At 36.8% G+C, this 26,807-nt stretch overlaps 1 long non-coding RNA gene across 1 annotated transcript in view; it reads right to left on the bottom strand.

The window, feature by feature from the left end:
• Positions 1 to 26,374, bottom strand: part of LOC121654459 — a 43,688-nt gene extending 17,314 nt beyond the window's left edge. The window contains exons 1-2 of the long non-coding RNA XR_006012953.1: positions 26,090 to 26,374; positions 5,440 to 5,492 (exon numbers count right to left, since the gene is read on the bottom strand). This is a non-coding gene — a long non-coding RNA (uncharacterized LOC121654459). The remainder of the gene's footprint in view (positions 1 to 5,439; positions 5,493 to 26,089) is intronic.
• Positions 26,375 to 26,807: the final 433 nt, after the last annotated feature.

Here is a 26,807-nt window from a genome sequence, read left to right as displayed (position 1 = left end):
GCTCAATGTAATGATGTTCAACGTGAAGAGATTCAAATGGCAGGTTTTGCCTTGGCCCTCATAGAACACTGACCTTTAATCTGCCTAAAAACTGGGAGGAAATTCCAAAAAATCTGAGTACATAAGACCGGGAGCTATAAACTGAGATGTTGCCAAAAGGGTTGTTAGTACTGATCATGCACGGTGGCCAGATTTTGCTTTGAACAGTTTCCCTCTACTCTGCATGACATATCAACAATATGTTTAAAATAAAGCTTTTGGACAAATGATATCTTATTCACTTATTAATTCAAACTGAAAAAAAAGTTTTGTCCAAACGTGCCAAAACTTTTGCATGCCACTGTTCAATAATCCAGTTCTAACAAGTCCACTCCGAGTTTAATCCTCCTCAGCTTTTCTAACTCACTTACGCACAGAAAAATAACAGAACTGCACACACAACCCTGTGTAGTGATGCAGTCATTGGACTCAACCACGGTACAAAAACACAGAGAAATCCACCTGATTTTCATTTTACATCATATAGATAGTGTTTTCTTTTAAACCTGTTCCCATATAGACTGTTTTGTTAACCATAAAATTTTTGGAAATTAAATTATAAACATTTAATTGAGAAACTAAAGTTAAAATTAAAATATCCTAATTGAAACATAAAATATTTGTGGTTCTTTCATTTTAATCAACCTCTCTCAGAGTTGTGCAAAGATACAGAGCAGTGAGAGAAAAATAAATTTCAACAAGTGCAAAAATTAGAAATATGGAGTTCTCCAAAATGTCTAAGTTGTTCTCTGTAATATACATGAGTTACAGACTTAAGTTGCAGAAGAGGTCTATAGGGACAAACCATTTCACTGCAGCAATTTAATCATTTAAGGGTTTTTTTTAACCCTTCCAGCAAAAATTTATTAAAATATAGTAAGCTTAATATAGTAAATAATAAAAAATACCAAATTATACCATTCACAATTTTAGAGTTCTCTAACAGTTTAAAGGGATTCTTTCAATAGCAATAATAAAAATAACATATTTTCTGGACAATACAATGAAACATTTCTAAATTTTAAACATCATTATCATCATCAGCACAATCACAAACAAAATATGGCATTATCCATGCATTTTCATTGAGCTATGTAGTACACGAGGAAATTGGAAAAGGAATTACCTCCTTTATTTCTAAAGCCTCCTTCCATTCTGATCTACACCTAAATTTATTCATGTGTTTTTATAACAGTTGGCTAAACTTTCCACAGAGGCTTTGATTATTTGATATATTTTTTCAAATGACATGATAATTAAACTAAAATGTGAAAACTTAGTTGGTTTTAGGAGATAATAATAAAACTATGTAAAAGTAATATATTAGTTTGTTTGACATGATAATGCTGATAGTTGTGTGACAATAGCAACATAAATATCAAGAGTATTTAGAAATGTTTATGCCTTGTGACAGGGACTACTTCTCAAGCAACCACTGGAACTGTACAATCTATAGTTGCACCTTATACTTTTAAAATGTCTATCAAATGTAAGTATCAAATGTTACTGAGTTCTTACAATTATTAATAAATCTTCCTGCCTCACAGAAGAAAATTATTTTGGCTTAAAAAAAAGACTAAATAAAATAATAATTTGATGTCCATTTGGTTAGAAAAAAAAATCATCTAAACAATCAACTATGAGAAACTGTAAAACATTGTGACATATTATCTATACTCTCCATGAATATTGTTGACTCACTTGTTATGTGAACTACGTGAATGGGGACATGTCCAGTAAAGTGCACGCTAATAGAGAGGTCGTCTACTGGCTGGCCACTGATATTTGGCATGTGTCTGCAGCTGTTAAGACGGTACTGCCACACTGTGTCAGACGAGGTAACAGGCTATTATTCTGCTGTGAAAGACTTGACGAACACTAAAGCTGACAAGCCATCTCTTCGCTTGATTCCTGAAGAATTTACAGAGGCTGAGTTTTTACAGGGTGGTGTACAGTTACAATGAGGCACTCCGTTTATATGAGATAATGAGGGTACTGTATTTTATCTAACGAGATTCACAATAGCCCTGACAAGAATATGTGTTTCTTCTTCCTAACAAGATGCTCAGATTGGTGCTATGCTGACCTTGTCTAAGTAAATGCCTTTTTATCCATATTCATTATGTGCGACATTTTTCTGTTATAAAATTAAAATGATTTGACTGACAATTCAGCTGAAATTAAACAGTAAAATTAATCAGTGAACAAGAAAATGACTGTTTTTTTCCAACAGAAAACAACATTTCTGATCTATTTTGTATCTTTGTTTTTTTCTCAACATTGAAGAAAGAATATGTCATTACAAAGCAACGAGATCAGTCATCCAATAAGGAACCTCTGTTTGTGGCAATGCTGAGACTGGGACAATGCCTTTGAAATTATGCTGATTAACTACTGGTACTTTCAATGTGTAGTTGGACAACTTCAAGTATAGTATTTTAAACACTGTACTAATGTGTAATTACATCTATGAACTATTCGTTCCATTTATTATTTTGCTTTTGCTCATGAAAGCAGAGGAGTACAGACACCCCTTTGGAAAAAAAATTCCACACTATTTATTCTTCTCTCTCTCTTTTTCTTTTATTACTTCTGCTGCTTTCTTTGCTGCAGTACTCTGTGATTGGTTGAATTCAGGTGTCAAGACGCTTCAGTGCTGTCAAAACAAGAAGTGTAATTGGCTGATGATCCACCACTCAACCCCACCCCCTGCAAAACACCCTCCTCCTCGGGCCAGGGTGTTGTTGAGTAGGCAAGCAGACAAGTGAGACAGCAATTCTAAGCTGAGACAGAGGAATTCTGGGTCACCCCAGGTAACAGAGAACCAGCGTGTGGACAGTAAAGCAACTAAATGTTTTTCATTGTTGTAAGACATTATTTTAAAAGCGGTTGAAAGAGTGTCGCACTGTATTTGAAGACAATGTCCTTCAGAAAAAGATATATTTCTCCTTCTACAGTGCATAAGACTAAACAAGTCAAGGAATCATGAGGAATTTGAGTGTAAATAGGACAATGCCTTAGTCAGATATTCATAATCTTTGATTCCACAGACACCACCACATATAGAACCATTATTCATCAATAGCTGATATGACCACGAAGGTTGGGGATTACTCTGAGAATCTTTTATTAGACATTAGTGAATGCAACACTTTGTGTAGAGCTGCATTCACAAATGCCACTTGAAATGTTACTGTGGAAAAAAGAAGCCTTATGAAAAACTTGTCCAGAGGCAGTATCGACTTCTCTGGGTTAACCCTAGACATATCAGATGGACCATCACACAGTGGAAACAAGTATTCTAGTCAGATGAATGGATACTCAAGCTTTTTTGTTTGTTTGTTTGTTAATGAAATGGTTGCCAGTGCTTTAGAATTAAAGATAAGAAGGACCATCCACACTATTGTCTGCTACAAGTCCAAAAGCCAGACTAAGAGATGGCATGAGGTTGTATCAATGCTTTCGACAAAACTCATTTACATTATTGTGATGGCAGCACAGGAAAATTCAGAAAGATTTTACAGGAACAAATGCTGCCTACATCAGACACTTATTTCTAACAGAATAACTCAAAACCATATTCTGTAAACGTTACAAATCAATGGCTGAGGAAGAAGAGGGATGGGCACTGGACTGGCTTATCTGCAGTGATAAACTGTGCCTAATATAGAACGTGAAGAGAATTTAAAAGAAAGAAAAAAAGAAAAAAGAAAAACGAAAAAAGAATTTGGAACAACTATGTTCTGTTCCAAACTTTAAGATTTTTTGTTGCTTGGTAACACAGGAAACTTTTAACCTTTTGGTGTCCTCAATGCCAGAATATTTTTTTAGATATGTTGATGGGATTGGCAATATTACAAAAAAGTAAAAGCTTTGCTGTGCCAGCTATTTAACATCTTTTTACCATTGCTCCTTAAAGAGCATCATCACATCCTGGTCTGGTACAGCAGCAGCTCTGCAGCAGACAAAAAGACAAAAAAAAAAAAAAAAAAAAAAAACACTGCACAAAGCATCATCAACCAACAGCTACCTGCCTTGGATGACATCTACACCTTCTGTTGCTTGCAAAAGACACAGAGCATCCTCAAATGTGCATCCCATCCTCCGCATCATCTGTTTGAAAAGATGCCCTTTGGAAAACGCTACAGGTCCATCAAAACATGCACTACTGAGGATTCATGACCAGTTTTTCTCCCAAAGTCACTGAACTCTGAACTTAAAGCACACCCACCAAACTCAACATCTTATTAACATACAGCATTTATTAGAGGAGGAGGGGGTTAATCTAATCAAATGTTTTTGGAAAGTGTCGCAGGCCTGAACAAGAAAAATGGATAAAAGCAGCACACTTGTGTGGCACCTTTATAACTTTCACTAGGTTTTGTAAAGCATTATACATGTGTTTCTCATTCACCCCTGAACACAGGCACTCATACAGCACTCCTTATTAAATACATCTACTCTAAAAACAGAATGCAAGGTTTTTTTTCCCTGACATTTACAAACTGATGAACATATCCATATTGAGCAAGGACACTTTGACACATTGATGCACTGGGTGGGGATCAAACCACCAATCTTCAAGGTGGAAGATGGCCACTCCACTGCTCCAATACACACACACACACACGCACACACACACACACACACACACACGTATATTGACAAATTTATTTATTTAAACTTATTTAGAGGAGTGTTTCTTCCAACTTTTAGGGTTGTGGATGTGGCAGCAAAATAGTAAAACTAGGTCATTTGAGGATGAAATATTTCAAGGAAAAAAGCTGTTCAACTTTACTTCATTTTTAATCACTAAAACAGAAGTACCTATTCAAAATAGCACAAGAGTCATGTTCATTTTTAATCTATGATCCCCTGCTTTAAGTAAAGTCATGGTCTATCTCTTATTCAACCTTTTGAAACTGTACGGACACACTAAAAAGCTCCAAGCTCACTTCAGAGTAGTGCTTCAAAGCTCAACAGCATTAGCAAAATTGGCAGGCATCGCACATTGACATCACAACGACACTAAGATAAAAAAAAAACAAAAAATAAAAAAGAAGAAAGAAAGAAAAAAGATTTGGTTCATGTCTGTGCTGTGAGTCACTTCGTGCTGTCCTCTTTAAACAGACAAAGAGCAGCACCACCACACAGACAAAACAAAAACATAGACATACGCAGACTCTTGCTCTCATAATGTGGTACTGAGGTGAACTGGCCATCAAAAATATCTCCCTTTATTACAGCACACCAAATTGCACAGATAAGAATAATGAAAAGGGGTTTTCCTCCAACAGTGAAGCTGTTAATATTACACTATCTGTCTTAACACACAGTAGTAGGTGTGGCTTCTACCTGCAGGCTGCTGAGGAAATAAAGCTCTGTGAGCATTCAGCTTACCAGTGGAACATGGTAGGTGCTCTCCATTCCGCAAGAGAAGTTCTTACAGTCACCTGAGAGGGGGAAAGGAGAATGATGAACAAATCATATATTGCAGAGATATTTGCCCAACTTGACAAATGCTGGCTAATAACACAACTGTTTGATACTGACTTTTTGATTTGTTCTAGTGCTTTACATACATCAGTGCTGAGTTGGAGTCTAATATTGAGATCAGATGAAGAGTAGCTGTTTTGTAGATTGAGGTTAGGATTTGGCACAGAGTGTTATGTAACCTGTTATATGGGCCAGAATTACATATGAGAATGCAGTTCAAATAGGAGTCACAGTGGTAGAAGGAAGGCTGATGCAGACTGCAGCAGTGTCTGTGTTTTTAGGCAAAGTGTGCTCACAACAGACAGACATGCCCCAGAGAGTCGTCACAGCCCTTTTCCTCTTTCTCTCCTTTGCAATCAGTGTATGCTCTCCCTCTTTCCTACTGAAGTGCTGCTATTTAGCTTCATGGATGATGGATTAATAAATTCCTTGATGTCACCATAACCTCAGTTTTAACTAACTGTTTAATGCAAGTCAGACAGACAGACAGATGTCATTGCCACTTCTGCTTTTTTTTTTTCTCTCTTGTTCGAGAAGGGTGGTATATCCGCAATGGTTGCTATGGCACCAGACAGCTCTTCGTTTCCTCAGACAACAGCTATCTGTTCTTGTGTGTATGTGTGTGCACATTATATGTGCATGTACCTCAGTGTGTGTGCTTATGCACATGTCTAGTTGTGTGCACAAACACTACATGTGTAAAGGCCCTCGTGTATATCATGGTGAATTGCAGAAAACTGATAGTGTGCTGTTCTTCAGTTAGTCATAAAATCCACTCAAGATTCATATTCCATCATTTGTAAGCAGTTGCAGCTCAACTTCATGCCATGTTTTAAACAGGCCTTCAGTGAGATGACTTGCTCACTTTATGAAATGTAAGTGGAATTATAGCAGGCATGCAACTGTTATAGAAGCAGTGTGAACTTTAGTCATTGACTGATTTTGAGTCAGTCTTATCTTTACCTTTAACTGTATTTTGTCACGTGTGAGTCTGTGATTTCAAAAAACAGTGTCTTAAAGCATCCATCCTCGTTGACCTGCTCTTTCTCCTCATTCTGTAATCCAGCAGATGGCAGTGTCTGCATGACACTTCACTATGCCTTTTCCAAGCTCATTACCTACTATAACAAGCTGTACTATAAATTATTCTAACCAACAAGTAATAAAATAATGAATTAGAATAAAGAGCGGCCTTACCACCAGAGATGTTATTTACAATTAACGTAAATTCTGTTTTCATGAAGAAAATAACAACTACTTAATATTTAATCAAAATAAGTTTTTCCTAAAAGAAAGAAAAAGAAAAACATAATTATCGAGCAAAAGAAAAACATATGAAACTGATGCTGAAGATATCTCAAACAAAGGTAGCATGAAACAGCCAAAACTATAAGAACTCGCTGCCCTGACAGCTGTGTAAAGGTGGCAAAGAAAAGGAGCACTTGTCAGTCAATACGTGCAAGTGTGTGTCTATTCATGTATGTGTATGTGACGAAGCTGTGGCGTTTGGTGAAAGAGGTGTGTTTTTTTCCACCCTGAGGGGCCTCAGGCTGGGGTATGGTGAGGCGGAGCTCTGGGGAGGCGCAGCATGGGGCGGGCTGTTTCAGCTGAACTCAGTGCACTGTAACAGCACTCAGGGCGGGAGGTCATAGAGTCCAGCATTCCTCCAGAGCGCTGTCTGTTTACATGACTGCTGCTGCGCCTGGGGGAGGTGGCAGCTCTGCATAACTACACCGTCAGATGAAAATATTGCTTGAATTATCTTCAGAGATAATAATCCCTTATTTATTATTTCATATGCTGTTCAGGCTGTGAAAATTAAGTAACTACTTGATTCTCACTGTATGTAAACTGTAGTTGTCATGATGGCCCCAAAGTAAACTAAAGATTTTGTTTATCCACTAACAAAAGGCACACCACTATACTGTGTGCTTATTACTTCTTTTATGCTTTACATGCCCAGTTATTGAGGAAACCATTTTGTTACTCCTGAAAATATCTCCATATGACCTAAATCTAATCAACAGCTCACCTATAATGTAGATAATTTGCTGAACCCCAGTCAGAATGTCTACTTGTAGACAACATAATCCTTGTTGAAGTCCTTTTAATTGTTTGCATTTTGCCTTTACAAAAATTATTGAATTAATTTCTTTAGTACATTTCATACATGAAAATACAGATTGTAAAAAACATATTTTATATGTAGTTCTAATAAAATCCCACTAATTTAAGCATCAACAGTCAAAGTTAATGTAAAAAATACCCCTTTGTAGGACTTAGATATCAGACCAAAGAAAAGATTATTTGGGATGGGTCAGTTCAGTTTGTCTGAAGTGACCAGTGTTATCAGGTTATTTATGCAGGAACAGCTTGGACTTGCTAGAGCTAGGTTGCTGCTGGCTAATCTGCGCTGAACTTTGACTGTATCTCCAGTGAGCTGCTGCTTTCAGATCCCAGAGCCTAAAAGCCAGCTGGTCAGCTCTAGGGGAGCACAACAGAGATGGGGAGTGACATCCAAGCCCTGAAGAGACAGTGTGCTGACTGTACTGCGGACTGGGAAGGGGGGGAAAAGAGACAGGGGTGGGGGATGGGGGGTATTGCTGTCAAAGGCTCCATTGTCTGACAGGCCTGCATGGTTTCACGTGCAGCGCATGATTCTCACTGCAGGTCTGAACTATAGCCCAGTCCGATCTAAACTGTCCAGGAGGATGTAGCTGAGGCCTCCCTGGGCAGGTTAAAGTGTAACTGTGTCCGTGTTTTCTCAGGGAAAGTGTGTTTATCTAGAGGACGAACATGGAGGCCCTTTTGTTTAACTAAGTAGCAAGGCTCACCCTTAAAGTAAAGTTCTCTGAAACTCACAGGAACCAGGTGGCGTTTCTGTGTATTTACTGCTCGTTAAGAACAAACTGCATAACTATATATTTACAGGCCCGTGGACAATCACATTTAAAATTAATTAATAAAATGTACAAAGAAACGTAAGATGAGATTTTAACCTAGTCCAGCACAAACAATATTTGAAGCAACAGTCTCCAAACACCACACAGCTGTGCTACATGCTTATGTCATCATGGTTATAATATGCTTTTCATGACAAATACCAATGCTCAGGAGGACAAATGCCTACCATGGTCTTCATCTTACATTAACATGATGACATGCTATGAACTGAAAATCAGCTCCAAGCCCAACCTGCAACTGAGACAGATGTTTCCAATATTAATTTATGTTAGGGCATGTTAACAACATGGCATGAAAACTGAACACACAAATTAATATATATGGCTTTATATTTGGCTTTAATCTGTTGTAATTCCACTTTTAAAACTCTGCAACATACTACTACCAGGAGGCATGGTAACCTGCCAACCTTAGCATTTATGCACACACCTCACAGTAGAAGCAAAGAAGGCCAATTAGAATAATTGAGACCATGCATCACCCCCCAAAAACTTCTACTCTGCCACTGCAAGGCCAGAGAGAATACATTCAATAAGTGTTAAAAAATAAATGTAGGGAAGATTAAGACAAAGTGAAAAGAATATTAATGTCATAATCCAAATATCCAAGCTCCAAAAGTCATATTAATGTAATATTTTTGAAGTATTTCCCTAAAAATAAAAATATCATAACAGTTTAGATGAACTGTCAAAGGATCACCAACATCATGAAAATGACCTTCTAACTCTGAAAACATCTATACAAAGTTGTATTCTTATAACATAATACATCCAAATATTGATGGAGACAATAACATACCTGCAAATATTTCTGATATCAGCTTGAACGGTTAAGGACAGGGCTACTCAATTTGGTCCTACGAAGGCCGCAGTCTTGCAACTTTTTAATGTTTCCCTGCTCCAACACACAAGACTCAAATTATATGGATCCCACAGACACGTTGAAAACCTGAATGACCCTCATAGGCCCAGAAATTTATAACCCTGTTTTAGGAGTTTATTTATGAATTCAACTGCTGACATTTTAATGGAAAATGTGAGTGGCTGCTATACAACATAGGTTTTTTTCTGTTTTTTTTTTTTTTTTTCAGTAGAATAGACAAATGTATTGTTGTCACACATGAGTGACAGATAAGCAGGGTATAGGAACATTTATGACATTAATCTCATTGTTTTGAATAATAAAAATATGTTAATGAAATAATTTAAAAAGTTACCATGCCTTGATTTATGTTAGCTGTCAAAAATGTATTTAGTTACATTTTCAACATACCATAACATACCAAATAAGTAAGATAAACAAAAGTTAAGTGGACAAGAGGTAACATAAAATAATCTTCATGTCCCATGGGATAGCATCTCATTTTTAGTTAGTATCTATGATATGTTCCCCTTTTAGACACTGAAAAAAGCATTTAAAAGTTTCTCTCATATTTTTTAAGTCCTTTGGTTTTAAGTTCTAATTATTTACCCCTTTTAAATCTATGAGCAAATAGGAGATTAAATGCTATCTGGACAGCTGATAAAATAACATTATGTTTAGTTTAATGTTGATCAGCAATTGCCTTACAAACAAATTAGTCAATTTACATTAGTTTTAAATCATCCTTGGCCTTTGCATACAAAGCACACAGGCAGAACTCTATATAAAACTATGGACTCCGGACTTCTTGCTAATATCTATTATACTAATGAGAATACACTAATTTAACTGCCCACAATTTCACCTGATAAAATAACTCTCAGTTACTGATAATCCCTTTTAATAAAAACTAGAGCATCTTGTTATATTTTATATAACTGCACCATTTGAATTTGCAATAATTACTTGGTTAGATTAATCTTTTCCAACTAAAAGCTTTTTTCACTAAATCACTTTTGTAGCATGAAGCAAGCTCATCCTATTGCTATTCTCCCAATGACTTCAGTGTATTCATGACCAAATGTCAGAACTGACTGCACAAATAAATGATGTGTGAAGTCAGTGAGGATTGGCTTTGTGTTGGAGCAGTTTCAAGTAGCCATTTAGGGATTTGCAGCTTTTGGTACATTTGCGCAGACTTAATTTTTTTAGCCTTGTCACTTACACCCAATGCCCTTTTTCAGACAGTGTACATACTGAAAATACATATGTACACTATAGGTGTAGTTAGACTGCTTATCCAAGTTTAGTTGTAACTCGTCCTGATGAACCCTGCCCAGCATGTTATAAATGAAGACTAATGAAATTGGAGACCACGCCTAGCATCTTGCCTGACAACATTACTTGAAACATTGCAACTGTGTTAGTTAAAAAAAGCTGTTCATTTGTTCATTGTGTCTGTGACTTTTCATGACTTAAGAATAAAATAATTCAATTCAGTTATTTATTCAGAGTTCAGCATTTCACATAAATTTGGTAATCTTAACAATATTTCTAAATTATCCTGAAGTTGTAGACACTCATTGCTTTTTTCTTGATATCCTTATTTTATTATTCTAGTATCAGGATGATACTGTTTGTGTCACATGGTAAGGATTGCTGCACCATTTCCGCACCTCTGCTGTACACAATCTGATATTGCAAGAACCATCGTGTGATACTCTTGAAGGAAAATACAATGCTGACCGGTCTCTTCTAGCATTGGGAAAAAAGTAATTTATGTAAAATCTCTCCTGATGAAATTTTCTTTAGTCACTGATTTATATCCATGTTGATTAAATCAACTATGTCCCTCTAGATGCAAGTTTCTAAACATGCAATATCCAGTGATTCTCTTTGTGGGATGAACTTTAAAAACAACTGATTTTATTATTTTACTTCCTAATAAACTACACACAAAGCAAAGAAGCCTCTCCTACCACAGGTGGATATAATGTCTTTTCTCTGGCCCAAGGGTCCATTTACCCCTTCAATCATCTGTATGTTGTTGATTAGGTCAGTTATGATTAATGGTTAATATAAAACTGGTGTCTGTGAAGATGAGAAAGTGAGATGAACTGGAGCACTGATACACAAGATTCATGGACAAACATACAGATTTGTGTTGAAACGAGAAAGACTATAGCAGTTTAACACATGTTCAAGATGTTAAAAACAAAATAATGTGAATCGTGTTCCCTTCTTAATTATTAAAATTTACAAAGTTTGCAAAGTTTTTTAAATTTATTTTAGGGCTTGTCTAATAGAAATGTTCAATGAAAGAGTAAAAAGTATTCAAGGCTTGAAAAAGTCACCCCTGCCCCTAACACTAGCCGCGTTTACATGGACACAAGTATTCAGATTAAAAGCCTGATTGTTTTTAGGGCCCTTGCCTTATGGAGCAAATGAAGTAGTACCACCAGAAACCACTTGTGCAGTGTTAAGCAGTGTAGCTGATGTGCAACACAAGGAAAACAAAAGTTGCGATGTATTTAATGGTTGTAAAGACCAAAACATCTAAGTCGCTTTTTATGTATATTCTGAGAATGTACGTTATTATTATTTTCTCAACCGTTGCCGTTTGCTATTGTCTGAAACTGACGTCAAAACTTGGAGGTGAACTCTGCCCTGCCCTCTGGTGGATATATTGCCTAACAATCATGCCAACATAAGGGACACTTAGGAGCGTCAGGGCAGTGACATTTGAAGCCGATATATCTATTTACATATCCTGCTTTTAAATAATTTTAATGTAATTTATTATTTTATTGTGATTATGTTTTGATGCCTTTTACTATTTCTAAATATCTGTAATGCCTTTGTTTTATGTAAAGCACTTTGAATTGTCCTGTACATGAAATGTGCTATACAAATAAACTGCCTTGCCTTACATATATAAACAGAGTATAAATTGGCTTTTGGGACTGTGCATACCTCTTACATCAGCTGTACATCAGCGTAACGTAATTCCAATTTTTATGTCAAGGCTTGTATTGCACTGTTTGCTTTACTTAATGTTCTTGGTGAGGACTCGAGCAGCAGAGTTCTGGACAAACTGCAGCTGAGTGATGGACTTTTTAGGGAGACCTGTGAGGACAGCATTACAGTAGTCCAGTCTACTAAAGATAAATGCCCAGTTTTTCTAAATCCTGCTGAGACATCAGTCCTTTAATCCTCGATGTGTTCTTTAAGTGATAATAGACTGACTTCACAACTGTCTTAATATAACTGCTAAAATTCAAGTCTGAGTCCATGACAACTCCCAAATTTCTGACTTGGTTGTTAGTTTTTAACTTAGCTGTTTAAAGCTGAGTACTGACTTGCTCCAAAAACTATTATTTTAGTTTTGTCTTCATTTAACTGAAGGAAGTTCTGAAACAACCAATCTTTAATTTGATCGATGCAGTGGATTAGTGTTTGTGTAGAGGGCCCTGTCTGCACAACAGGGCAGCTCGTTAGGAACAATTTCCTTATATAGGAAATAAGCCACATTGGTAGTAGCTGAGCGAGTTGGTGCAGGTGGTTATAATGGGAGGGGATAAGCAGAGCAGGGAATCCACTTCCTTCCCTGAGCCAAAGGTGAAACAACACTGTGTGATTATCCCTGTTGAGGTTACATCAAGTGGTCCTGGCTTGTGACTCCCAGTATCAGGGAAAGATTAGGTGGAGAATAGTTACCTGTCCCGAACCAGGGGTTAGGTTCCCGATAGTGGGTCTGTGGGGTTTGACTGATCTAACTGACATTCTCTTCCTCTTACAGATCACCGTGAGCCAGCACAAGTTGAATCCATTTTAAAGTGATTCTATTGGGGTTGTTATTGTTACAATTGTTATTGTTTTAATCATTAGTGTTTGTAATACATTACAGAAGGCCACTATTCCGCTCTCGTATTATTACACCTTCTAAGGATCTTTCGTAAAGACCAGGAGGTTTAAGGTAGAACTGGCGTGAATCAGAATGCCTCAGGTCACATTTGGATTGGACTATAGTCTCCTGGTGAGATGGTAATGTAGATTTGTGTGTCATCAGCATAGCTATGGTAACATATTTTGTTGTTTTTCATCATTTGAGAGAGTGGCAGCATGTACATGTTGAACAGCAGTGGCCTCAGGGTGGAGCATTGTTAATTTAGTTCGCTCAGATTTATAGTTACCTCTAGACACAAAGTAGTCCCTGTCTTTTGAATAGGACTCACATTAATTAATTGCAGTGCCAGAAAGTCCTACTCAGTTTTTAGCCGATCTAGTAAGAAGTTACTGTCAACTGAGTCAAATGTAGCACTGAGATCCAGTTGTACCAGGACTGAAATGTTTCCACTATCTGTGCTCAAGCGGATGTCCTTAAAGACCTTAAATAAAGCAGTCTCAGTGCTGTGGTGTGGCCGAAAACCTGACTGATACACATCAAAACAGTTTAGTGTCAGGAAGTTGTGTAGTGGTTGAAGCACAGCTTTTTTCTATAATCTTACTAAGAAAGGGGAGGTTTGATATCGGCCTGCAGTTGCTCATGAATGACAAGTCTAAGTCTTCTTTTTCAGTAGTGGCTTGATGACAGATGTTTTAGGGTCTGGGTTGAGACAACTGAAAGCAGAAACGTTGGGGGAAACTCAAAGTGATGAGATGGAAACAAATACACAGACACAGTGGTGTTTGAAATCAATGTTTCCTGTTCTTCTGCTCTTTCTGGAAATTCAGAAAATGGAAAAATTTCACACACGTGAGAATTTTTAATTCAATTTAAACGCAATCCATGTAAACACACGTCGTGATCAGAATAGAAATTGTTCTACCCACAAGAAAAAGGTTCTGCTCAGCAAATTTGTTAAGAACAAGCCACAAGAACTCCCATACCGGAGTCATCTGAACAAAATGACATTGTTTTGTTCTTCACGCATCGAGAACATCAAAGTTCTCAGTTCTTGCAGAGTATGTAACGGCCTTTTGTCTCAAACTAGCCAACCATGCCATGACATTTTGTGTGATAACTACCTAGCTTGCTGTTGTGCCTTCTGTAGGTGCTAGGATTTGCAGAATCTGGACAGTCTACATAAATTGCAGAGGAATAATGTGAAGAACAATTCAGTTAATTTTGTGAAGAGTGAAGCTGAAACGCAACACCACACACATAAAAGGGCTACACACCAGCTTAAATAAATATATTTATACTCGGCAATATAAAATGCACCGTATTAATTGAATTACACAAAATTAATTATTCAGAATATTTACATCAACAATTTGGTTCATTAGTCATATTTAAGTGTTGTGTGAAACACCATCTGTCACTGTATTTTCCCCAGATTCCCCTCAGTTCTGATGCAGACCCAGTTCATTGTCTTTAAAACTGAGATTTGGAGCACTGGCCATGACAAAGAATGAACTCTATGAGTCAATATCCAAGTTCATATAAACTTGTTGCCAATATGAAGCATTGGTGGCTAAACAAAAACAAAATATTGGAAATACAAATTATTAAGTCTACCTATCAGAAAGCCAACTTTAATTTATCAGTATGCTCAGTTGGTCCATATCAATATCAATACTGTCTAGGAGAAACATAAACAAAGGAACAATAACATTTTACACTTTAGATTTCCCAAACTGTAACATGATATCAACTAAATTGACAATAATCAAAATTGAGTTATTTGTTAATTCATTAATCCACAGTAACAGTGTTTTACGATGCACAGAAGTCCTTTGCCCACCACAGTCTGCCAGCATTTTATCTCTCTCCAGTACATCTTGCAGAGTAAACATACTACTACACATAAAAGTAAAATTTATGGTATGAATGAGAAGATCTATTTGGGCATCCCATGTAAAACGCACAGGTTTGCTAAGCTTCTCTATAGGCATATGCTCAGTACTGGAGGTTATAACTGGTGACAGTGTGGATAAACAAATTAATCAAACAAAATCTAAATCAAACTAAAACTGGGCTGCTCTGATTGGTTCAGAGTACTGCTGAGCAGCTACTGAGAGGCTTATGAACAAATATGTAAAAAGAAAACCAATGAAACTAAACAAATTAATGGAAAACTGACAATGACTTGAAAGAAATAGAAAATTCAATTGTGAAGAAAGAAGCAAGATAGAGTAAAAGAAAGTGAAAGAATATGGCAGAGTTATAAAAGCTGGAAAATCTTCTTAACTTGGACATCAGTATACAATACAGAAAATTAGAATGTAAAATAACAGGTAACAAAGCATTAACACATGCACTAGCTAACATGTGGGAGTGAAACGTGAATTAAATGTAGCTGAACAACTGCCACAATCACCATTTAAACATATTAAGACAGAGTTAATAACTTCCTTTACAGCAGTGGTTCCCAATCTGGGGTCTGGGACCCCCGCAAGGGGGTTCCCCAAAGAGCACAGGGGGTCCCGGAGGCTTTGACCATTCAGAACCATTGTGATTAAAAATTAAGTCTATGTCCACAAAGAGAAGAGCTGTAGTGTGCCCACTCAAGTTTTTTCTTATCGTCTGGGGCCTCAGTTATAAAGCTGTCGTACACACAAAAACCAGCGAACAGCAATTATAGTTAACTTTTGGGATTTATAAAAACAAAACTAGGCAGGTGAATGTTCCTACCTCCACAGCAACTCTGACTCTGCCATAAGCAAAAAAACTGAAGAAACAGGAAACTGCGACACCAATGGCACAACAATGAAACCACAGAAATGATGTGAATTGTGTAAATTTCACAAAATTCAAATCAAATATTACCTTTCACATCACATGTTATATATTAAAGCTTTTTGCAAAAATGAATGAAGAGGCAAATTTGATATTGATACTCCTGAGCGCGCATGTTCTCAAACACACAAAAAAACAACAAAAAAGACCATCCGGATTTATAACAGAAATGGAGACGTTATTCTTAAAAATCAAAATCGCTAACATATGTTCTGTCATTGATAAATAAAACTTACATGTCATAAGAACCATTCACGCTACATTAGGTGGACAGTAAGCTGCCAAAATGTACCAGACAAAATAAGTTTTACATTAATAATTACAATTAAAATGACTTTCGCTTGTCAATTAGGCTACAATCAGGGTGTTTCCCCCAACTCTAGCTATTCAGAATTTTTTTAACTGTCCTGTCCTAGCAAACAGAATAATGGTCTGGTTGCTGTGTTGTACTGAAAAAAAATGCTTTGCCAAGGGGAGGTTTATGGATATAAGGCTCCTCTTCATAATCAGCTGATTCATTTATTTATTTATTTATTTATTTACTTTTAATCATGGAATCTATGTAATCTTGCTGGACCAGACCAGAGAGGACAGAAAAAGGAGGAAGACAGCAAAAAAAAGCAAAAAATGTAAAGCAGAAGGAAGAAAGAGGAGACAAAAACACAATTAATAGAAGGCAACAACCCTTCAATCCAAACTATGACCAGACAACTGCTACACTACAGAGACACACCAGAGTTTCCTACAGCTTTTACAAAAAAATAAAAAATAAAAAAAATATAGAGCTGACAGTAATCAAGAGTTCCTAGTATCTCTTAGTGTATAAACCCAATGGACAACTCATCATGCAGAGTATGAGGAATAAGGAGTGATCAGTCATGAGGAGTGGTGAGTGTGATCGTGCAAATGCGACCACGCCTCTACAGAAGCTAGAGGCAGAGTAGGGCAGCCCAGAGACCCGGGCCATCAGCAGCAATCCTGGAGCACGATACCAAGCCACCCCATCATGAAGGTGACCCTGGATCCACCCAGACAGTGGCAGAGGAGAGCCCCCCGCAGTTACAGGGCACAGGGCACGGCGGGCCAAGATTAGCAGCCACCAACCCCGCCAAGCACTGGCCATCCAAGGCGGCCAGAGCGAAGGGCCCAGGGCCCAAAGAGCCCAGAGGCTCAGTGGGGGTGATAAGGCAAGGAAAACAATGCAATTTGCCGCAATATTCAGTTTCTCCAATGTAATCGGCGCTTTTGACTGCACTTATGTTGTAATAAGAGCACCAAGAGAGAGTAAAATGAAATTTCATCTAATGAAAGAAATGAAAAATACTTTATTATTCAGCGAGGGAATTTGCAAATTGGAAATTGAATCTGTTGTCATTAACTGAAAGCATTTTCATTCTCTAAAGGTCCAAATTATGTGATGCAAACATGCTGCTCACCAGTTTAGACTCATTTATTCTAAGACACAGTAAAGTGGAGAGTAGACTTGAGGCTGGAGTGTTTAGAAAACACATTAGAGGTGAAGAATTTTTTTATTTATTTATTTATTTATTATTATTTTTTTTAATCAGAGGCTTTCTGAGTGTTGTCCCCATTTCCGTCAAGACGGCCCTTTTTTTTCAGCAAGTCCTTGGCCGCCTCCTTAATAGCGTTGTTTGTGTCACGCTGGACTTCTTCTGTAAGGACATTGGCTGCTACGGTGCTGTGGAGTGGCCTCACCCTCCCCAACCACAGCTGCAGCACCGCTGAACCAGCTAGAACCACCAGGTACAATAAAGAAACACTAAATAAACAGGTGCCAATTTCCACTGTGCCTGTACATGTTCATTTAATTTAATAAAAGAAAGGACTGAATAACCTGCATCATCCAGTGCCTGTGGCGCGTCTTGACCTCTAAAATAGTGTTGACAGCATCTTTCACCTGCTGCCACTCCTTTGCCTTTCTGGCATTGGTAACAAAACTTTTTTTACGTTTTGTAACATGGTCCATCAGGATCTCAATCTCTCATTCTGAAAAAATTTGATTCTTTTCCCGTCCTGAGTCGTCACTGAAATTATATTAATGAATATTTATGAAGGGCGTTGACCTCATTTTTTTTTTAGCCACCATGGGAGAGAGCAAAGAGCTCCCTCATGTGCAGCAACTTTAGAGTTAATACTGATTTATAAAGGTAAACAGGTATTGGACATGCATGCACGCTCTTTTATAAATCCAGGGGTTTTTGTGCACCACATTTCCTGTGTTCCCTACGTACGCCACCAGTACCCATCTTTGATATGCACAGTTTTAGAAATGAGGCCCCTGGACATTTTGTTCACATGGAACTGGCAATTTTTCAAACCAGAACCTAAAGTGAATATATGGGGATCCTCAGTCAAAAATACAATTAAAAAAGCCACTTCTAAAACTACAACTTCTACATCTAATCATTTTTCATCCATGTACAGGGGTTTAGTAAGGTCTGTGAGCAGGTGGAACTACAGTAGTGGAGCACTTCATGGCTATCCTGGATTTTTTCTGCAACATTTAATTAATAAAACATATCTGGCAAACACCACAGAGCAGATTACTTGTCCCTATTAAAAAAATAAATAAAAAAGAAAATATGTTGTTAATTTAATTTTAACTTCATCAAAGGACAGGACTCAGCCAAATTAGAGCATTTATGGTGAGAATCTCACTAATGAAAGCATAAAATCAAGCATGGTTTCAGCATGGGATGGGACAGGGGCTCCACAGCTTTTTAGTATTTGCATGAAGGGGGTCCTCAAGGAAAATAGGCTTTGAACCTATGTTCTACAGTATTCCTGCATTTTTCCCTTAGTATATTAAAGTATGATCTACAGAAGACAGGGCCAAGCTGCATACTTTGAGGCCCTCTGCTTTTCTTGCGGGTTGAGCCCACCGGCTGGAGTCCAGAGGAGCACAAAAATGTCAAAGAGGGATGCTCTCTATGAACCATACTCCATACTTCTCTATACTCTTATCTCCTCTGCACATTACAGCTCTGTCACGTGTGCTACCTGAGGAGGAACAAGAAGACAACATCTGGATATGTTCTGAGGGCTGTAATTTTAGAAGCTCTCCAACACCCTTAATCCCCTCACAGTATGCTGTTTATTTTGGTAGTGCTCACTGGTCAATAGCCAGATTTCTTAGAAGCAACCACCAGGTTTTGAAAGTTATGCAGTGAGGCCTCACATGCAGAAGGGTTTCTGCACTCAAGTGAAGTGAAAACATTAATCTTTCCAGTTAAAGATTAAGCAATAGGTATGTCTACTAAGGCAGTGTATATCTGCTTTATTCAACATTACAAGCTAGATTTCTTTTTCAGAGTTGTTTTGTTTGAATTCCAGGAATATCATTTGCACTGAGTAAATCACAATGTTTATATCAGTTTTCTAATTGTAAACACGTGGAACTGTCAAGAAAGGTGTTTTCTAGTGTGAGTAAATGTGTACTGACAACATAAAAAGGCAGCGGTTCTTTCTCTGGAGCAAGACATTAATCACTAAAGATGTCTGTAAAAACTGATAACATTACAGCTCATCATACCAGCATTTTAAAGAATGTAAAGAAAAGACTCAGCTAAATGAAGTTAGTCTATACAGAATAAGAGTGGGGAAAAACAGTTTGCAATGCATTGCGATGTGGACAATTCTGAATCGATGTAAAAATGTAAAAAAAATCAGTTCTCTTACTATTAATAACAACACTGAGCAGCACAAAAGGCAGTACTTGAAATTATGGAAGTGTACCACCTGGACAGTCTGTAGCGTAACAGATAACAGAGATGGTGACTGAGATGGAATCCTCTTAAGGGGGTATTTCCCTGTCTTTAATCAAGAGTGTAATTGATTTGAAAGCAAGATTTATTGTTTTCACACGCAAATATTATATTGCTCTCTCTCAAAACTCTGCTCTCACACTCAAAAAGTCTCTTCTTGTTCTCAAATATATCATTCTTTCTTTCAAATCCCTGCTCCTCTTCTCAAGTTTAATGTTGTAGGTTTAAACCTCCAGTGCTAAAATTTTATCTCTTTCTCTCACACTCAAATATATTATTTGTGCTCTCAAAACTTGTGCTCTTGGATATTTTTTCTCTCTTTTGGGTTGCCGAATGAGCTGTCTGCTAAACGTCTCCAGTCAATAAAATACAAGGTAAATGCTGCCCAAGAAAATAACTCCCACCTACTTGAGGGTGCCCTTGTTTTTCTCGACAGTGCAATCAGAAGGTTTCAATAAACAAGTATAGATAACTCAAACCAACAATCTCGAGTAAGCATTATGTTTTTACTATGCTTTTCTTTTAATATATGCATGTTTTTTTAATTAAAGAAACAGTGACTTGATAACTCACCGTAAAAGTACTTATTTAAAAATTAATTGTACCCATACAAATGTACTGTATGCCAAGTATAAAGCTAAGGAAATCATAAATTGTGACATAGATATCCTGTTTTTACTAGAGAATTAACCGACGGTAAATTAGCATGCATATGGAGCTGATCGTCATTCCTGTAGGTTTTTCAAATATGTAGCAGAATCATCACAATGTACTACTCATAGTGTTGAGTAATTCAGTTGGATTACCTTGATGTCTGCCTTGCAAACTTTGTCAACTAAATTAAATTTTTAAATTTTTTTTTTTTTTTTTTTTTTGTTTTTTTTTTTACATAAAACCAACCAGTATTTCCAAAGTTTACACCCTATTATTCCTACAGGATGTGCCTTGACGTCACATCTTGGAAAGATTGTTAAACAAAATCCAATACATAGCCACCCTGATGTAGATCTTTATTATCTACACTTTATGTGCTGTCACGAAGTCATCTTAGTGGAGGCAGTAGCTGATCTTAAAGATTTACCACAGACCCAATGAGTTATAATATTACTGACAAATAAGTGTCTACTTTTAAAAGTAAAGAGGAAAAGCATAAAATGATTATAATAGTAAACTGTGGTGGCAAAAAAAAAAAAAAACAAATACAAAAAAAAAAACTTAACTATTCTGGGGTTGCTGATTTTTGAGCATGAAAACAAGAACTCAAAAAATTACACTCTTGATTAAAGATAGGAAAATATCCCCATACCCTACATTAAAAGCTGGCATGGGTAGGTACTTCTGTGGGTGGCTTTGTTTGCTCAGAAAGAGAGGTTTGTTTGGGGAGATAGCTCTCGGTTAGCTTAAAGTAAACCAAATAGCTCGGACTACCACGTAAAGGGCACTGTGGGTGCAACGCAGGGCATTGTGGATAAACAACCAAAACATTACGTGTGTCAGACGATAGGCAGTATGGGAATATGTTACATGTTTTCATTCAGAACGTAGTAGTAGTCAAGTAATCACACAAAAAAAAAGATCAATAATCTTTTTATAATCACATCGCAGCCATCTGAAACATGAACTATTTGAATTGTTATGTACCTAAAGATTTCCACCCTAGTACAGAATTATATTAACTTTAAATCAAATTATTCAGATCAGTTTTCTAAGGTTCATGCATTCAGCAATGTTTTGGCTAATCACTCTAATCCATGTTAATGAAAACTCAGATCAACTTTAGCCTTAAACTAGTTAAAGTATAATTTAGATATTTACAGTGCTGATGAAAACCACGTTAAAATCTGAACAAGTATTAAATGGAACATTCACCAAACAACTTGTTACCAAAGCCAGAAAGAACCCTAACAGGAACTGGCAGAAAAGGAAGGAAAAGAAGATAAAGGAGACCAAGAATAAAAAAAAAGACAAGAAGGGGTCAAAAGGACAGTGAGTAGAGAAAAGGGGAAGCAGAGAGGTCATATTTTACAGCCTACGGCGAACGTGTGGTCTGGCAGGCGTACCAGGAATTAGTTTATTAGAATTCCTTTTACAGGGACTGTCCTAAGAATAAAAAAAAAAAAAAAAAAACGGTTAAGACTAGTCATTGCTCACTGCTTCTTCTTGACAGAAAGTTATGGCTCTGTGAAGTACCATGACAATTTTTTAATCGCATTACCAATCCCTATGTAACTGTATTCACATCACACAAACTCATTATATGCACTGACTCTTTACCACTACATATTACAACCCAGCCGGTCTGAATGTGTACATCAGTTTAATGACTAAGCTTTCACCAGTAGTGTGTTTCTAATATACTTAGTCAAAATCAAGTCAAATTAAACCTTATATGTTTTGAAGACATTTTAATCGCATGTGTTATGAGTCTTGTTTCTCTCATTCTGACACATTTTTATCAGTGCAATTCCTTTGGAAGTCTGCACATTGGTTAAGATGAGCAGTCAACAGGAGCTGGAAAAGTAGGGAAAGTGGATAAAAGGTCACTGAGAAATATGACCACAATAACTGAAAATATTGCTACAACAGATTATATATTTTGCACTCAAACGTAACAAAACATTTTACGATGCCTATCAAAAATCTGCTCATGTTGTCTTCTACAGACCTGTTGTAAAGAAATAAAGTTAATTGTGTAAATATGTCATTTTGCAAATAAAAACATAAACTTTAACTAAAGGTTGCCTCATCGAAAACAGCTTGTTTATTTTTATTGAGAGATATTTCCTTTATATGTAATCAACCGAGCAGAGTTTGGTTTGCTCAGGGATTACTCTAAACCATTTAGTGAAATGGTCTGTGATCACTGCTCTGAGACTGTCTTTTCAGCCCAAAGCCGCCTGCCAATAACTGCAGGGAAACAAGTTTTCTATCACGTCCTTTCACCTGCAGCCTAAGCTTAACTTGGCCTTTGATGTAGATTATAGGCCTTTCATTTTCCAAGCAAAACTAATTTGATTTCCTAGGTTCCCTGAGTATCACCTCACAACCAAGCCTGATCATTTCTAAAGAGTACCTCTTTGTTGTCTATATTTATAAGATAAAGTTTCTATAGTTCCATGCAATGACAGCCAAGTAACTTTAGTCCTATATAACTTCAAATAAGCTTTGTTTTAACTGCTATAGCCCTCTTCCCTGGTACATTATACAATAACAGAATAGAACAGCACATAGCTTATAAACAACAAACCTGGTACCAGTAACAAGTCAGCCTCAGCCACTAGCTATGGCAGTGTGACCTTCATGCTCGGCTGTTGTTATTTTCCATAGAGGTCAGCAGCTAAGAATGTGAAGCATGCAGCGCTCGAAACATGCCTTTCTCTTCCCAACAACCCTTACCATATTTTTTGTGTGTACATACATATATGGCTAGTATTTCTAAGAACACTAATCATTGGAGAGACCTAAGAAATAAATATGGTAGGAGAGCTATTTCAATCTGTTTTTCCTGCAGGATATCCTGGGACAGCATTTTGGTTTTAAAAGAAAATAACCCACAACAGAAACAAACATGTTCTGCCAGCCTCGTGCTAATCCCTGCAGGCATTCACTTTGTTAAACTATGCCAATATTAAACTAATAAATACAGTGATATGGGATCCTAAATGCATCACTTATGATTATAAATCATTTTGGTATGTACTGAAATAACATGTAAAATGTTATGTGAAGTCCTTGACATCAAGCTGTGTTTTTAGCATATCACAATGTTACGTTGACGCTGTATCTACGAAGGCAGTATTCCAAAAAACATTATTAACATATATATATATATATATATCATTACATAACTACATCAGCAGCAAAGTAAAAAATGACTGTTTTCACATAAAAACATCAACTTCCATTAGCACCTTAAAAAGTATTATTTAAAAAAAAAACACTGCCACTGAAATGCTTCTTCCATGTATCAAGATTGTCAAGTTGTAATAAAATTTCACAGAGACACTTCCTTCTTTTTTTTATGAAAAAAGAACTGTACCCATGAAGATATATACAACAAATAAAATTTAATTAGTAACACCATCTATGCTCATTACCACCAGAGCTATCAACTGTGAGCTTGTTTGTAAACATCCAATTAAGCTGCCATCAATATTTGGTAAACAATGTATAACATTACTCTCATTAAACAAGGACTATTTTGGCAGTTACTTTAGAAAGCTAATTATTAACCACAAACTTCTATAACCATTGTGAACAGCTTAATGCAAACAAGTACATCATGTATGAAAGAAAGTTCATATCTGTTCTAAGGTTTTACATATTAAGACAGAAATAAATAATAATCTGGTCCCCACCAGTTCACAGAATTGGGTAAATACAACCTTAAATGAACAATTCATACTATCATTCATATTATGTAATTATTTAAAAGAAATAAGCTGAAATGGAGAAACAGTGAAAAAACAACTAAAAAACGGCATTATGGTTTCCTCAGCTATTAAAAATGTTAACTGAAAACAGGAGCAGCCAATCAAATCCTCGTCATCAAGGATATTAGAAAATGGTTGCTACATTTCAATCTGAGAAGAGTTTTAAGGCCATTTCCAAACTATTTGCATTACATCACTCTACATTGAAAAAGATTATTAAGAAGTAGAAAATATTGTAAACAGTTGCCAATCTTTCTACGCTCAAAAATACCCTAAGAGCAACATCTCAGAATAAGTATCATTTAATATATCGAATGTTAAAGTTCATATCAGTACAGTTAGAAAGAAGATTGAACAAGCACAGCTTGTTTGCAAATGCTGCTAAGAGAAAGACATTTCTAGGAACAGCTTTGCAAAAGTCTATCTGTAAAAAAAAGACATCTGGAACAATGTCCTTTGTTTAGACACAATCAAAGTAAAACTGTTTGATCATTATGCACAGCGTCACATTTGGTGATAACCAAACACGTTACCAGCACAAACACCTCACAATAACTGTCAAGTACAGTGGTGGAGGAGTGATGATTGGGGCTTGCTTTGCAGTCATAAACTCCTGTATACCAAAAGATCATACAGTACAATATGAGGCCATCTGTGGTAAAGCTCAACCTAACTGAAATGCTGCAGTTGGACTTTAAGAGAGTAGTCCATAAACAAATACCTAAAAAAAACTCAATGACCTAAAGAAGCACTGTTTCTTCAGGTCACTGAGTTTTCAACTGAGTGGTCCAAAATTCCTCCACAGTGATGTGAGACACTGATAATAACCTACAGAAAGCAATTCTTTCAAGTTATTGCTACTGAAGGTGATTCTACAAACTACTGACTCACAGGGTGCATTTAATGTTTTGTTAAACAGCCTCTTTATTTTTTCTTAGTTTTTGTTTAACAAATATTAGGCAACATAACATGACGTGTTGTGTTTTTGTTTGTGATAAGTAAAACCATAGCACCGAAACAGTGTATGCTCTCTTTTTTACATGACTGAACATCCTGTTCTTTGGGCTCCTGATCATACTAACACATACTTAAATAGCACATAATACAGTGACAGCTCCAACTACAATCAATGAAAATTGGCATAAAACAACCAATTTTAAAAAATGCCACTGTGCTTATTGGCCACTGCAAGAAACTTAAATATGAAATATACTTTAGTAACAAATGTTGGTGGACAATAACTTTACATTCTTACAATGCAATCTCCCACAAACACCCCAGGCTGAATAAATTGCTAATAATTTGAGTAAAGGTAAAACAGATCAATGATTTTCATGTCAGTTTTTCCATTTGAACTGGCAAAGAAAAATCCCATCAGCTCTGAAGTGAAGACATCACAGTGTCTTGCTGCTTCCTGTGTGTGGCAGTTTGTGTATGTATGTGAGAGTGAGCGTGTTTATTTCTGGACATGTGAGATGTCTGAACAAATGATCAAGACAGAACAAGACATACCCTGAGAGAAGCAGAGCAGCTGGGTCTGCTCCAAAGATGAGCCACAGACCAGCCAACATATCATAACACAACTGTGCACATACACATTCACCAAGAGATAAAACACAGCTTATGGAAAGAAAATTATATAGTACTGCTACAGTCCTGTACAGTTTCCCAAGGTCTATTACAGAAGTTTACATGTACATAAATAACTTTTAAATCATCAATGTAAAAACCAAACAACCAACATTAACTTCAGCTGTTTGTCAACTTACCCTTTTCCATAAAAGTCTGCATGTTGTCATGTCCTTCATTCCAGCAAGGCAAGTTTGTTCCTCAGATTTGTTACGTCTCAAGATGGATGCAAAAGCTCTCCAAACACAATTCCTCTGCTCTGAGTTTTTGTTTTGAGTCTATGAAGTCCAGTTCTGCCTCTCTCCTGCTGACTGCTGCATGAGCTGCTAACATGACAACACTGATAAACCAGTAGGAATGAGAGATACTGGTGAGAGCTGAAACATACAGGTGCATGCAGACTTCCAGAGAATACTGAGAGAGGCATAGAGAGCTCAGAGGAGCACAGTATGAAACGGCTCCTTTGCCAGTGGTTTCCCTTCTGTAGGACTCCAACCTTACTCCACCTACCCCCTCCTCTCTGCACCAACCCTCCCTTTCTCCCAAACAGCTTAAAGATATAACAGAAGAACTCAGAAGTTGCTGTTTCTTCAAGTTTTTCCTGTGAGCAGTCTGAAGTACAGTACAGAACTGCTGTCTTTTTGATTGCATATCTTGCTGAACTTATGTATAATAAACTTGTTGTGGAGTAACAGTGTGAAATGTTCTTTTATCCACACTATACACATAGTGTTAAAATAGCAGTGATACAATAGCACCCCTTGCTTGACACAATCACCGGTAATACATTCCTTGATTTTTGCATCCGTGAAATAAAGTAGAAGGAGAAGAAAGAACTAATGCTTTGAGTGTTTACCT

This window comes from Melanotaenia boesemani, chromosome 15 (genome assembly GCF_017639745.1).
Source record: "Melanotaenia boesemani isolate fMelBoe1 chromosome 15, fMelBoe1.pri, whole genome shotgun sequence".
Lineage (NCBI taxonomy): Eukaryota > Metazoa > Chordata > Actinopteri > Atheriniformes > Melanotaeniidae > Melanotaenia > Melanotaenia boesemani.
The sequence above is the reverse complement of the archived record's forward strand: the minus strand, read 5'-3'. Positions and strand labels throughout refer to the sequence as shown.